This window comes from Callospermophilus lateralis, chromosome 2, assembly GCF_048772815.1.
Source record: "Callospermophilus lateralis isolate mCalLat2 chromosome 2, mCalLat2.hap1, whole genome shotgun sequence".
NCBI classification, from domain to species: Eukaryota; Metazoa; Chordata; class Mammalia; order Rodentia; family Sciuridae; genus Callospermophilus; species Callospermophilus lateralis.
The window spans coordinates 155,305,095-155,318,647 of record NC_135306.1 but is presented as its reverse complement, the minus strand read 5'-3'; the positions used below and the strand labels follow the sequence as shown (position 1 = coordinate 155,318,647).

Sequence of the window (13,553 nt, the reverse complement as noted above, 5' to 3'; positions counted from 1 at the left end):
TGTGAAAGCAGGGTGCCCCATTGGTCTCTTCTCAAAGGAATTTTTACTTTTACACCCTTCAGTCTGAGATGGGTGTGGTCTTGCCAATTCCTGAGAAGCCTGAAAGTCATCTTTACTATTGTCTCTGGTCAATGTCTTTAGCATTTTTTTTTTTTTAGTGGTTGCAATGCCTTTAACAACCACATCTTCTTTGGCCCCAGTTTTACTCAGTTTTTTGGTCAAACTACAAGTTTTTCAAATCTTTCTGAGTTGCTTTCTGCTCCTGATTATCACAATAAATTTGGCTAAAAGCTTCCAGCAATATCAATGACACCGCCTAAATGCTATGCTGCCTAGAAATTTCTTCCAACAGATTAAGAAGCCCATCATCTATTTTTTTTTTTTTTGAAAGAGAGAGAGAGAGAGAGAGAGAATTTTTAATATTTATTTTTTAGTTTTCGGCAGACACAACATCTTTGTTTGAATGTGGTGCTGAGGATCGAACCCGGGCCGCACGCATGCCAGGCGAGTGCGCTACCACTTGAGCCATATCCCCAGCCCCAAGAAGTCCATCATCTTTAAATTCATCCTCACAGAAAGTCTCAGGACATGGGCAAAATGTAGACAACTTCTTAGCCACAATGTCCAATAGAGTTCCCCTTCTCCTCTGAAACCTCATGACTCCAGTCTTTGCTGTCCACAGTCTTATTGGCATTCTGGTCTTCTAAACTCCCACCAGAATTGCCTATGAAGGTCCACTCACAACATTTTAAAGCTTTTCCAGCTTGAATCATTAAACTTTCCAAAATTAAACCTAACATTGTCTCACACATAAGCTTTTGAGGGATACCACATATCTAAACCTTAAGTGTTTCTTGAAAACTTTTCTCAAGATTTCAAATGTAGTGCCTACCTTGTATGCCATTTAACACAAAATCCCAACTCCTCTCCAGAGAGAATGATATCATCAGGTGGGATGGCCTCAGATTCCCACCTCATTCCCTCCCCCACTGCCACATAGCTTCATGCACGGTCTTATTTGTATCCTTACCATTTCCCTTTCAGCCTTGAAGAAGCAGATACTTCTCTTTTGTTTAAAACAATCAAACAAACAACCTCTCCTTATTGTCATATCTGATTCTTTTTCTCTCCTATGGGACCTGGTTCCACTAGCCACAACCTATCCATTAGCTCCTTACCTGTGATATTAAACATGCCCCTATGGCTTTTCTCCAAACAATGTTCCTTAGCCCCTCCCCTCTCCACTTTTCCTCTCAACCCCATTGCCTATATTCTCTCTCCCCACTCACCCCTTTATCTTTCTCTTTCTATACTCACTGATTAGCCTTTGGTCCTGTGGTCTCATTAATATCCTTTCTTTCTTCTGGAACAACAACCCCCTTAGGCCAGTCATGCAGTTTTAACAAATACTGACTGAACATCGCCTATATGCAAACACAGTGCACACACCAGGTTTAGGGTTTAACAAAGTCTATATACATTTGGTCAAATATCCCCACACCTGAAAGTTTGTAATCTAGCAACTGTGATAACTGTCATAAGGGAGAACTACCAGGAACTATGAGAGCCCACAACATGGAGATTCAATCCAGTCAGACAGATCAGGGAAGACGTCTGTGAAGAAGTGATACTTCAGCTGAGAACTGAAGGTTAAATGAAATGTCCCTTAGAAGGAACCAGAGCTTAACAAAAAGGGAAGTGTATGCCACAGCATTTTTAATAATTAGTCTGAATGGGAGCTGCCATCTTATAAGTGACCCTCACACCTGTTCCCAAGATTGATCTGGATGGGCAGGACAGCCAATTCAGGCCACCCAGTCTTTCCCTAGGATTTATAAACTTATTCTAGGAACCATTTTTTTTTAAGTTAAGTATATTTATAGTATGATTTGAAAACTAATTTTAAAAATCATGAGAAGAGAAAAATGTTACATACAGAAGAATTCCTAATGGCATAACTGTTATAATATGTATCATATGTGCCCTCTTTAGGAGGTGGAGTCTGTCCCTTCCTGAGTATGGGACTTAGTGACTCACTTCCAAAGAACAGAATACGGAAGAGGGAAAGGGAAAACACTGGGGAATGATATTGGCCAAATTATATTGTTATATTGTATGCATGAAAAAAAATGTAACAATGAATACCACCATTATGTACAACTATCAAATACCAATAAAAATATGAAAAAAATTACAGTATTTTTAAAAAAATAAATGTCATCATTTGTGAATAACTCAAAAAAAAAAACTATGGAAAAAAAAAAAACTATGGAAAGGAAAAAGGAAGTAGCTTTCCAGTGGAGAGACCTGCCAGATACAACCTTAACCCAGTGACCAAGGATAGCTTCACTGGTAGAAATTATATCAGGGGGTGATATTATGCACTCCCTGATATTACATGGTAAGAAATGCACTTCATTTCACTGGGAATCTTTCTCCCTAGTCTAACCATAAGAAAAACATCAAAAAAAATCCAAATGGAAGAAAATTCTATAAAATTGCCTAGCCAGTACACTTCAATGCTATTAAGGTCATAAAAAGCAAGGAAAGGGCAAGGGTTGTGGCTCAGTGGTAGAGCGCCTGCCTCACATGTGTGAGGTACTGGGTTTGATTCTCAGCACCACATATAAATAAATGAATAAAATAAAGTTCCATCAATAACTAAAAAAAAAATGTTAAAAAAAAAAAGCAGGGAAAGATGGAGAAACTGTCACAGACCAGAGGAAACTAGCTAAGCCTGATGACTAAATGCAATGTGGTATCTTAAATTGAATCCTGGGATAGAAAAAGGCCATTAGTGGAAAAGCTGGTAAAATCAGAACAAAGCCTGTAATTTAACCATAATGTACCAATGTTAGCCCATGTTAATTAGAGAAAGCTGGATGAAGGGTATATGGGAATTCTCTTTGTACTATCTTGGTAACTTTTCTATAAATCTAAAATTACTCTGAAATAAATTTTCTAAGAAAATCAACAGGAGAAAATGAACCTAATAAGCAAAGTGAAATGAAAAGAAAAACATGAACTGGAGACACAGAGAAAGTCTTGATGGTATTTCAGTTTCTGTTTCCATTCAGGTATGGTTGACTTCTCTCCTAAACTAATTCAAATTGAGTTTCTTGTACACGTAATTAACTTTTCACTCTTACACAAACACCACTGTTTTACTGCCACTCCTATCCTTATCTCCCTGTAGTCTAGTATCTTTTCCCTTCTCTCCTTCATCAGTGAGATCATCAGCTATATCTGATGCTAAAATCTAATAAGGACCTGTCAGTAATTTTATTCAATGACAACTCTTATTCTAGTAGCTTTTTCTTTCCTTGGCATCTATGATAACACATTGGACTCTACTGTCTTGTCTTGTTTTCTTCCTACTTCATTTACTGTTTCTCCTCAATTTCCTTCATGGCTCTTTTGTTACCCACCCCTCCAGAAACTGTGCACTCTCTATAGGTGACCTCATTGGGTCTCAGGGCTCCATTTACCCACTTACCACCTATATACCTTTTTTTTTTTTTTTTTTTTTTTTGGTACTGGGGATTGAACTCAGGGCACACATACCTAGTCCTTACTTATTTTTGGTTTTTTTGAATCAGGTTCTCACTAAGTGACCATGTCTGTCCTTGAACTTATCATCCTCTTGCCTCAGCCTCCCATGTCACTGTGATTATAGGCATGTGCTGCCATACTCAGGAACCACCTATATACTGATGGCTCCAAAATATCTATTCTCAGCTCTTTTCTAAGTTCCTAATTTTATACTTTACCACTCGAACTTCATTTTTCTATCTCACCTACATCTTAAGTTCATCATATCCAAAACCAAATCCATCATCTTACCTCTTCCCACAAACCTCCTCCTCCTTTTTTTCCCTCAACCTAACTAACATCACTAATATCTAACCCAGGTTGTGGGAGCTGTATCAGGATCCTCCTCCCTTGCCACACCTCTCACTACTAGTCAGCCACCAAGTATCATAGTTTTATCTCTGCAATTTCTCTCATATCTTACTCCTCTTTTCTAACCCTACTACCACCATCTTATAGTTTAGATTTCAATTATAAGTAGTGCAATTGAAACTCATTTCTATCTGGTCTCCTTTCATCCTCAATATTACAGGACCACCACCACTGTTACCTCTATACCAGCCTACATGTGCAGAACTGTTTCCTTTCAGCCCCTGTGATTTTGAACATGGTGCTGTTTATTCCACCTGAAAGTCTTTTCTCCAACTTCTCCCTTCTGTTTTGCTTCTACTCATCCTTCAAGAGCCAGTTGCACTACTATCTTTGTGATGCTATTTGATGATGTCCCATCCCTGGTCCGCATTAAGATTTCCTTCTATGTTGACAACCTCATGACTTCCTCTATTGTATTTCTGGTTCCAGTTTTCAAGTCTGTCTTTCCAGCTTACTGTGAACTCCTTAGTCCTGTCTTAATTACCTATGTGTCCTTTGTATAAAGCTACACATTCAGTAGGTACCTGAATGTGTCTTCAACAAGTGAAAGATGCAAGAAAATAAATACGTGTAGGTTATCCTATTTAAAAACACTCTTTTATGCCTAAAATCCCTGTCCCCTGTACCCAACAAGTCTCTCTCCTTCCCTGGAGTCAAGTCCTTAAAGAACAAGTTCTGCTCCAAATCTTTACTGCCTCTCTTCCCACCCACTCCTTTATTACTGAGTGCTGGCCAGCTTTCATCCCTACCACTGTATCTACCCTGTTGTCTCCAAGGTCATCAGCACCCCCACCCCCCAAAGCCCCTGAACAAATTCAGAGGATACTTTTTAGTTCTCACCTCCCCGGCTTCTTCTGTGTCAGTCAATCCTGATGACTACTCCCTACATCATGGTTCTTTTAGGCCTTTCTTCCCTGGTACCACTCACCTCCCTGTCTTTTCTCTCTCTTCCAGGCAATGTTGTCTCACTTTCCTTTTAGAGCTGTTTCTCCTCTTCCCAACCTTTTAGTGTTGGAACTTCTCAGGGTCTGTCCTAAACTCTCTTCTTTTTCTAATGTGCTTGCTCTCCCTGAGCAATCTCATTCACTCCCTTAGTTTCCCTTATCATGTCATATTTACCATATAAGGCAACCCAAACCCAAGGAGATTGCTCATTTTCCCAATGAGAAAATCTAGAAAGATTTTGACCAGCCTGTAAATGTACACAAGATGAAGATGAAGCAATCATGGGTTAAATTTTATATGTTTACGTTCATATATGTTTCATATGTTTAAATTCATATATCATATTAAATAATAGAAGTTACTAAACAATATTAGTAACATTACTCTTAAAATACACCCTAAAAAGCAGTGTCTTTCTCATCAGTAGGTCACTTTTTCATCCATCTTATACCTTTTCCCATGTCAGATGACTTTCTCTTCAGTCTATGTGAAGGATATGGGAGAGGACACAGCAGAGTTTGAATCCAGAGATGATGCAGTCATTGGAAACTTTATCCCAAGTCACAAGTCCCATTTGCATCACACTAGAGTATTTAGCTTTTGGCATGCATCTGCAAGAGTATGTTCACAGAATCACATGATGTATTGTGTTTCTAAGATCGTTTTTTAATTGTTAACTTTTATACGGAAGTACAACATTTATACAGAAAAGGGCACAAGTCATAAGTGTACAATTCAATAAAGTGAAACATCCATAAAACATCACTCAGGTCAAGAAATAGAACATTTCTAGTATTTCAGAAGCCCCTCCCAAGTACTCTGTACTGCTTTTTAAAGTAATCTTTTAAAATATATTTAGAGACATCCAACACATGCAATTGTGTGAGGTCATACTACCGGGAATAGTTAACAAAGCTGTGTTAAATTTCTTTGACCAGGGATTCTGTGGCAAATGACCTCTACAAGTATCAAAATAGCATTGTTGAGGACATTTCAGGCTAATGGGTCTTGCCCAAACTAGCAAATGTACTTAGCATTTACTGGGTACTAACTGTGTGCCAGATACATTGTGCTTTGCCTATATTAAATAATTTAATCTTTGGCCCCATTTTAGAGATGAGAAAACTGAGGCAGAAACAGGTTAAATAACTTTTCCAAAGGCACACAACTCAAAAATGGCAGCATCTGGACCCCGAGCCAGGCAGTCTGGCTCCAGAGTCCACAAGCTTAGTCACCATACCATACTGCCCTCTTCAGTGGTTTGTTGTTCAAAATAAAGTAAATGAGAGCAAACCCTGTAATATGAGAGACTTTGTAAGGACTCAAATATAAGGTTACTCCCTCTTTCCTGAGAAATGATTTTGGAAAAACAAAAAAGCAAAAACCTCACCCTATATTCAAGCTTACTCGGTATTTGCAGATGACTCCCAAATATTTATGTCCATCCTAGACCGCTCCTCTAAGCTGCAAACCTACCTACTCAACAGGCACTTCAAAGTCAGCAGCCCCAAATCACAAGTTATCATTTTTTTATACCAACCCCCTTTCCATCCACTCCTGCTCTTTTTTTGTGTAGAACAATGATTGTCACCGCCATCCAGCCTGCTGCCCAAGTTAGAAATTTGGATGCCATCAAAGACCCCAGCCTCTCCCTCACTCTTCCAAAATCGCACTCCCTTCCTCTGTTTAAGAGACCCTTTGTTCTCTCTCCCTAAAAGTTCCTCATTTCTTTGTGCCACTTGTGCATGTCTCAAATCCAGACTTTATTTTTTTTTTCTCACAGCCTACTCAAAGTCATAAGAAAGACAGAGGGAGAAGTCAAGTCTTTTAAGATCGTTTATGCTCCACTTCTAACTAACTTTACCTCTCCCCATTTTTCTCTCCCAAATGGTCCCTCAGGATCGTCCCTACTTCTCTAATTTCCTTCACACTTTATTTTACTGGAGATTATACTTTGAGGTAGATAGACCACCATCCCTTAAAATCTTAGATCCAATACCTCAAGCTTTAAATTTGGAATGAATGAGGAAGTGAGGGGAAAGAGTCTCCAAGGATGGAGAAGAGGGAAGGGATAAAGACCATGGGGGGGGGGGGGTAATGAGAAGTGACTAGCAGGAGAGAATGGGGACATTAAGAAGGATGGAGGGGTGGGGAAGAGGAGGGTGGGAAAAAGAGGTGTGAGATAAGAGAATAGAAAGGTGTGAGGAAAAGCGGTAAGGAGTAGATGGGGAAAGCGAGCCAGGGAGAATGGGTCAGAAGAACAGAAGAGATAGGAGAAGGGGTGAGAGAGGGATTTCCAAAGAGATGGGGAGAATTTAGCATAGAGGCTGACAGGAGAGAATCCAGCAAAAGGCATGGAGAGAGGGGATGGGGGCGCAGAGGAACGATGGGGGGAAGGGGAAGGGAGAATGAAGATCAAGGTTGGGAGGGAGAAGAGGCGAGAGCCAGAACAGGGCAGTGAGGGGGAAGAGGGAAAGCTAGGGAATAGGGTCAGAAGGGAAGGAGGTGAGCCGTAGGGAATGGAGGGAAGGGGTAGAGCGGAGAGGATGTAGAGCACCGGACGGGAGAGGACCGGGAGAAGTGACAGGCAGAAAGGAAGAGAACCAGGACTAGGGGACGGCTCGGCGCAGGGGCCGGATCCGGCGCTCGGGACTGGGGCCGGGAAGTGGAGGGGCGGAGGGAGGGCGGGAGGGAGGTGGGGGAGTCGCGGCGAGCGCGGGTGGGGGCGGGGGCTCGGGTTACCGCTCGGAGGGCGGGGGAGGGGAGGGGAGGGGAGGGGAGGGGGCTCCGGGCTGCGGCGGCGAATCTCGCATCCTCCGCGGGGCGGCTGTGGAGGAGGCGGCGCCCCGGCGGTGGCGGACCGACCGATCGACGGCCAAGGGAGAGAGGACCGACGGCCGGCCTCCCGGAGGGGATTGCGGCTGGAGGCAGCGGCGCGGACGATGCGCGGCCCCAGGGCCCGCGCGGGCGGGCGCTGTCCCGGGGGCTGACCGCAGCCGGACGGCGCCCCAGCACCGGGCGAAGGAGCCCGCGTCGCGCGAAGGTCAGTGCCCGCAACCACCCTGCCCGTCTGGCCGCGCCGGCCGGGTCCGCGGGCCTCCCCCGGGCAGCAGCGGCGGCGGCGGAGCCCGGGGCTTTGTTCTGAGCCGGAGACAATGGGGGAGGGGGGGCCTGGGCCTGCGGGACGAGGGCGAGCGTGAACGTGAGCGTGGGGGCAGGGCCTGGGGGTCTTTGTGTGCGTGTGTCATCGAGTCAGAGTGTGTGGCGGCGTGAAGAGTGTGCCTGGGGTGTGGGTAAGGGCAGGGCTGTGTGTGCTACTCTGAGTGTGAGCGCATCGTCTGAGTGTGAGTCAGTGCGTGTCCCCTGGAGGTTGTGTGTTCGCGTGTGTAGTTGTGTGTGCATGTATGTGTCTCTCCAAGGCGGTGTGGGTCAGAATGGGTGTGTGCTGTGGTGATCAAGTCTCTCTGAGGGTGTATGTTTGTGTGCATGTGTGTGTGTTGTGCTCTGCGATGTGGGAGCCATGTGTCAGAATGTGGAGGATGGGTGTGTGACAGAGACAAACTGAGAGACAAAGAAACTGAGGGAGGAGAAGTAAAGAGAAGCAAAGGAGAGGCAGGCAAAGCCTGAAGTGGGGGGAGGTCATCCAAACTGGTGTTCTAAGTGAGAGCCAGTGTGGAAGCCAGTGGGAGTTTGTGTCCAGGATGCTTAGATCAGAATCCTGTGCAGGGGACAGAGGGAGGTCACTGGAGGCCTGGGTCCCACATGGAGGGGGTGGGGAGAGGGAGGTCTAGAAGCACAATGAACTCAGTGTGGCATGGGCTGGGCCTACAGCCACAAGGTCATAGGCCAGAAAAATATTGTCACTATGTCAACTCTTCAAATACCCACAAGGGACATAATCATAGCCCTCCTCAACTCACAGGGGTGACACAGTCCCAGCCAACATACATCCTTGAGAAATAGCCTCACAGACATCAAACACCCCCGAGAAGCACAATGAGAACCAATACGATGCACTGTAGACTCTGTCAAGCCAGTGTACACCTATGGGATATGCTCTCAGGATAGTGCACACCCACAGCAGAAATGTTGCAACAGAAAAATTCCCACAGGATCATTATCACAACCAATACATACAATGGAAGACAATGTTATTGAAAACACCCCACAGGAGATACTGTCACAGCAATATACTTTCAATACAACCCATCATATAGGTTACATATACTTCATCAAAGCCGCACACATCCAGCAGGTATGCCTGACACCAGCAGGAAGCTGTATTGTGATTGCTCTTACCTCACAGCCACTTGCACACCCCTTAGGAGATGGTCATGAATGTTATATGCACACTATAGGGAGAACTATCCTAACTGCTGAATAAACTCTTTAATTTATAATGCTGATATCATTACTCTTTCTCATCCATAGACTGCTGAGCTCACTTTCTTGTTCCCTGTTGTCTTCCGTTCACCCTATATCCTGCCGTAATCCTAAGTGTCTCTTTAATACCAGCTACACCGTTTCTTTGCCTCCTTAGCCTCTGCTACCTTCTTCTTTCATCCCAGGAGCACTCTATAGACTTATTTGATCTCTAAAATTCTAAATTCCTACATTCCACTCTCTGCCCACAGCCTCCTTTATCTTCCCATCTTTCAGATGCCCTCCCTCCTATTAGGTTTTTTAAACTTCTAATAACCTCTTACCCTTGACCTCTTTGATTTTTTTTTCTAATCTGATCCTTCCTGGCTTTGTGTGCTCTTTCCAGCTCATATGCCAAGGACCATCCCTTCACTCCTTGGCCACTTTGTTTCATTGTCCTTGAGCCCTCCCATCCAACATATTCTCAACCCTAGCTAGCATGATTTCTCCACCATACCAAGTGATAGGTCTATAAATTCTTGCTTCTATAAATTCTCCCCTCACCTGGGCCCCCCATAAATAAATAAATAGATGATTTTTTTCTATTTTTCACACTCTTTTTTCTTTACCCCACATTCCTCCCCCATTGTTTTCAGTATATTTATTAATCAATCCACTGGTTTATTCATTCAGCAAACACATACTAAACACCTACTCTGACGGGCATTGTGATAGGAACTGGCATTACAAGAATAAACAAAATGGGCACGGTCCTTGCCCTCATGGAGCTTACAGGGTATAGGGTGAGTGTCATAACAGCAGCACAGAACAGAGAAAACTATGCCCATGTAGGGAAATCAGAAGAGGTTTTCTGGAGAAAATGGCATTTAAACTTGTGGATAAATAGGGAGTCAACCAAGCACAGGAAAAGTGGAGGTGAGAGGAAATTGGTGGAGAACATCTCAAGTCATAGGAGCAGCATGTGAACATCCATATGTGCAAGAAAGTATCATGTGTCTGAAAGACAGAGCAGTGAGTGAACAGAGCACTTGTAGCATGAGGTGAAGAGAAGTGAGGGAGTCCATGGGGGAGGTAGGCAGAGGCTTAGATCATTCAGGGGTCTTGCAGAACACATGAAAAAGTTAAATTTAACTCATAAATAATGGAGAGTCATCAAATCATTTGAAGCTGTGGAGTGATGTTACCAGCTTTGTTTTAGAAATACCACGCTGATTGGACTTGTGGAGACTGGAGGAGGAGTCTAACAAGGAGGAGGCTAGTGGGTGTTATAGGAACCTTGGTGGGGGGTGGGTAATGCTGGCCTGAACTGGAAAAATGGCAAGAGGGTGAAAGTGGATGCAGGAGCTCTTTATAAACAGAGAAGTCAGCAGGACTTGGTGACAAAATGGATGTGGAGTTTGGAAGAGAGAGAGGAATTAGGAGTAGAAAACCTGTTCTCATTTGCTGAAAAAAAAAAAAAAAAATTGAGGCTGTCTGGTTTGAATTCTCTCAGTTTTCTGCTTCCTCCCTCAAATTTTTACCTGCATCCTTTTCAATATTTTCTCCTCTCTTCCCATAATAAGAATAGGTATTCTTCTATTGAGGTCAGTTCTCCATCTGTACTTCCATCTCCTCCATGGATACTTCTTTTAACTGATTATTCCATGTCTTCCTCATATTTACAGTTCCTTCTTTCCTATTACTCCTGGGAGCACATCAAGATCCTCCAGTCCCTCTTATCCTTCTTAAACCCTATAATACCCCTTTAGTTAAGAGGCTTTCTTACTTTACTTTGCTCCCACATTTTGTGAAAAATCCCCTGCTAATAGCTGTTCCCACTTCTTCACTTCTCATTTACTCCTGCCTCTCCTGTGTAACTGCTCTCCCTAAGAGAAAGGTACCTCTCTCCTGTCAAAACTGGGGCTTTTTTTTTTTTTTTTCAAAAGTCCTCAACTGCTTGATCTCTTGGCAGGAGCTGACATTGTTGAGTTTTCTTTTCTTATTGAATTGTTCTTGATTTTGGCTTCTGAACCACTGTTTTATTCTATTAACATGTAATGAGCATCCATGTGCTAGCCACACTGCTAGGTGATGGGAATGGAATAAAGTCTTAGCAAACACTGTTCCTACTCTCCAGGAGTTGCCACTTTAGTTGGGGGAGAGAGGGAGAAATAAGCAGATGATTTCTGTCACTGTGTTGCCATGATTACAGTATGATGGCATTGTGCATCTCTCTCCAAGAGCTCCCTCTGGATATTCTGTCTCAGTATGCTTTAAGAGATCCTTTGCGTGGCCCCTATTTGTTACTGTTGTTTAAGGTTCTGGCTTGGACTTTCTTATTATCTCAGAGGTGTACAGCCCTCTGGGTCATGCGTCCCATTCATTTCCAGGGTTTGACTTATCTTCTATAGGCTGAAGACTCCCAAATATCTCTCTTCTGAGTTCTAGACCTGCAAACCTGCTGCATCCTTGATCTTTACTGCATAGCTCACAGGCCCCTTATTATGTGCAAACCTAAACTCATTTCTTTTCCAAATGACTATTTCATGATATCCATATGACTTAGTTTGTAAGCTGAAAACCCAGAAATTAACAGTAGCATTCTCTTCTTCACATGTACCATAATCCAGAAGGTTCTTGGAACTTATTGATTCTACGTCCTCTCTGGCAGTCTCCGAAGCCCCATCCCTTTTCTCCATCACTTCTGCTGTTGCCCTTACCTTACCATCATTTAGAAGATCTTCTAAATGATCTTCCTATACTTTGCTCTTCCCTCTTCTAATCAATTCTTCTCACTATAGCAAGAGAGACTTTCTTAAAGTGTAAATCCAGTCACATCACTGTCATTCTTCAGTGTTTCATTCTTTTTTTTTTTTTTCCAATTAAAATCTCTACTTTTTGATGAGGCTCACGAGATCGTGCTCTGACTCCTCAATCTCCCTAGCCACATGGCTTGTCCCATTTTCTTATATTTTGAGTTTCAGACATTTTTAATTCCTTGTAGTTCCCCCAAAGACATGGCATTCTTTGTTCCTGGCTCTTTGCATATACTGTTCTGTCTGTCTAAAAGGCCCTTCCACTCCTTTCTTCTCCTAGCTGATCCTTTCCCATATTCAGATCTGATTCCATCAGGACCTCCTTTTGTTTCACTTTTGTTATTGCCTCACCCCTGTTCTGTCTCCTTAACAAGGCTGGGATCCCCTTGATGCAAGGTTGCACATCACTTATTCTTTGTGACCCAGGGTCCCAAACACATGGTTGGCAATGAACAAATGAATGATTACTTGAGACACCTCAGCACACCCTTCACCCTCACTCTTCAGAAGACTCTGTTCTCAGATGGCCACATGATCAGGGAATTTTCACATGACCCATTTGCCCCACTGCAGACATTTCCTTTCTCCTTCTTCACAACTTTTCCTTTCTCACCCCATGTTCTCTCCTCTGTCTCCATTTTACCTGGGCTTCTCTTTTCCCGGTTCCTGTTCCTCAGTCCTTTCTGAACGTTACTTCTTTATTTAATCATCAGATATTTAAGGAGCTCTGGAAGCTTACAGACCCACATCCACTGGGCCAAGTATCTGTTTAGGTTATTGGAAGGAATGAAAGATGCCAAAGTTGTGACCTGTCACAAGGCACTACAATGCTTCATTATCTCCTCCACTCATCCCCAGTTACTTCCTTACTATTAGTTCAGTGACCCCTTCTCAGACCCCCATCTTACTTCCCAGATCCCTTCCCTGAAGTATCCTAGGCTGTTCCTTCTTCTAATGTACCACCTACTCACCCTGAGTCCAATTCGGGCATTTTGGTCCTGCTTCTTCCTATCTTAGATTCCCTGATTCATGTGCCTTCCTCCTCTTCCCTCTCTTGCTGTTCAGTTGTAACAGAAGCAAACCTGGCCTCTCTCCTCTCTGATGCACTGTACCTGTTAGCAAAAGCCATCCTCAGAGGTTCATGCTGCTAGATCCCAGCTTCTCACCAGCTTCTTGCGACCTGCCCCTTCCTTCAGCTCCATTGTCCCTATTCCCTATGTTACCCTCTGAGACCAGGGCATTTTCAATCACTGTTTCTTGGAAGGGGCTTCCAGGTGCCAATGCCCTTCTTTGAGTGGTCCACTTGGAGCTCAAAAGCCTGAGTTAGGATGCTCCTCTCCGTTCACTTAGCACACTGAAATGTCCTTGTTTTTATTTCTCTAAGTTGCTCAATGGAAGGAGCTTATTATCACTCAGAGCCTAGAACCTGCCTCCCATATGGCTGCTGGGAAAGGAAGAAGACAAAGA

At 43.4% G+C, this 13,553-nt stretch overlaps 1 protein-coding gene across 1 annotated transcript in view; it reads left to right on the top strand.

The window, feature by feature from the left end:
- Positions 1–7,741: 7,741 nt before the first annotated feature.
- The window catches only part of Dchs1 (dachsous cadherin-related 1), a 33,807-nt gene continuing 27,995 nt past the window's right edge, over positions 7,742–13,553 (top strand). Inside the window, exon 1 of the mRNA XM_076846791.2 lies at positions 7,742–7,951. The gene's annotated coding sequence lies outside the window, so the exon portion shown is untranslated. The remainder of the gene's footprint in view (positions 7,952–13,553) is intronic.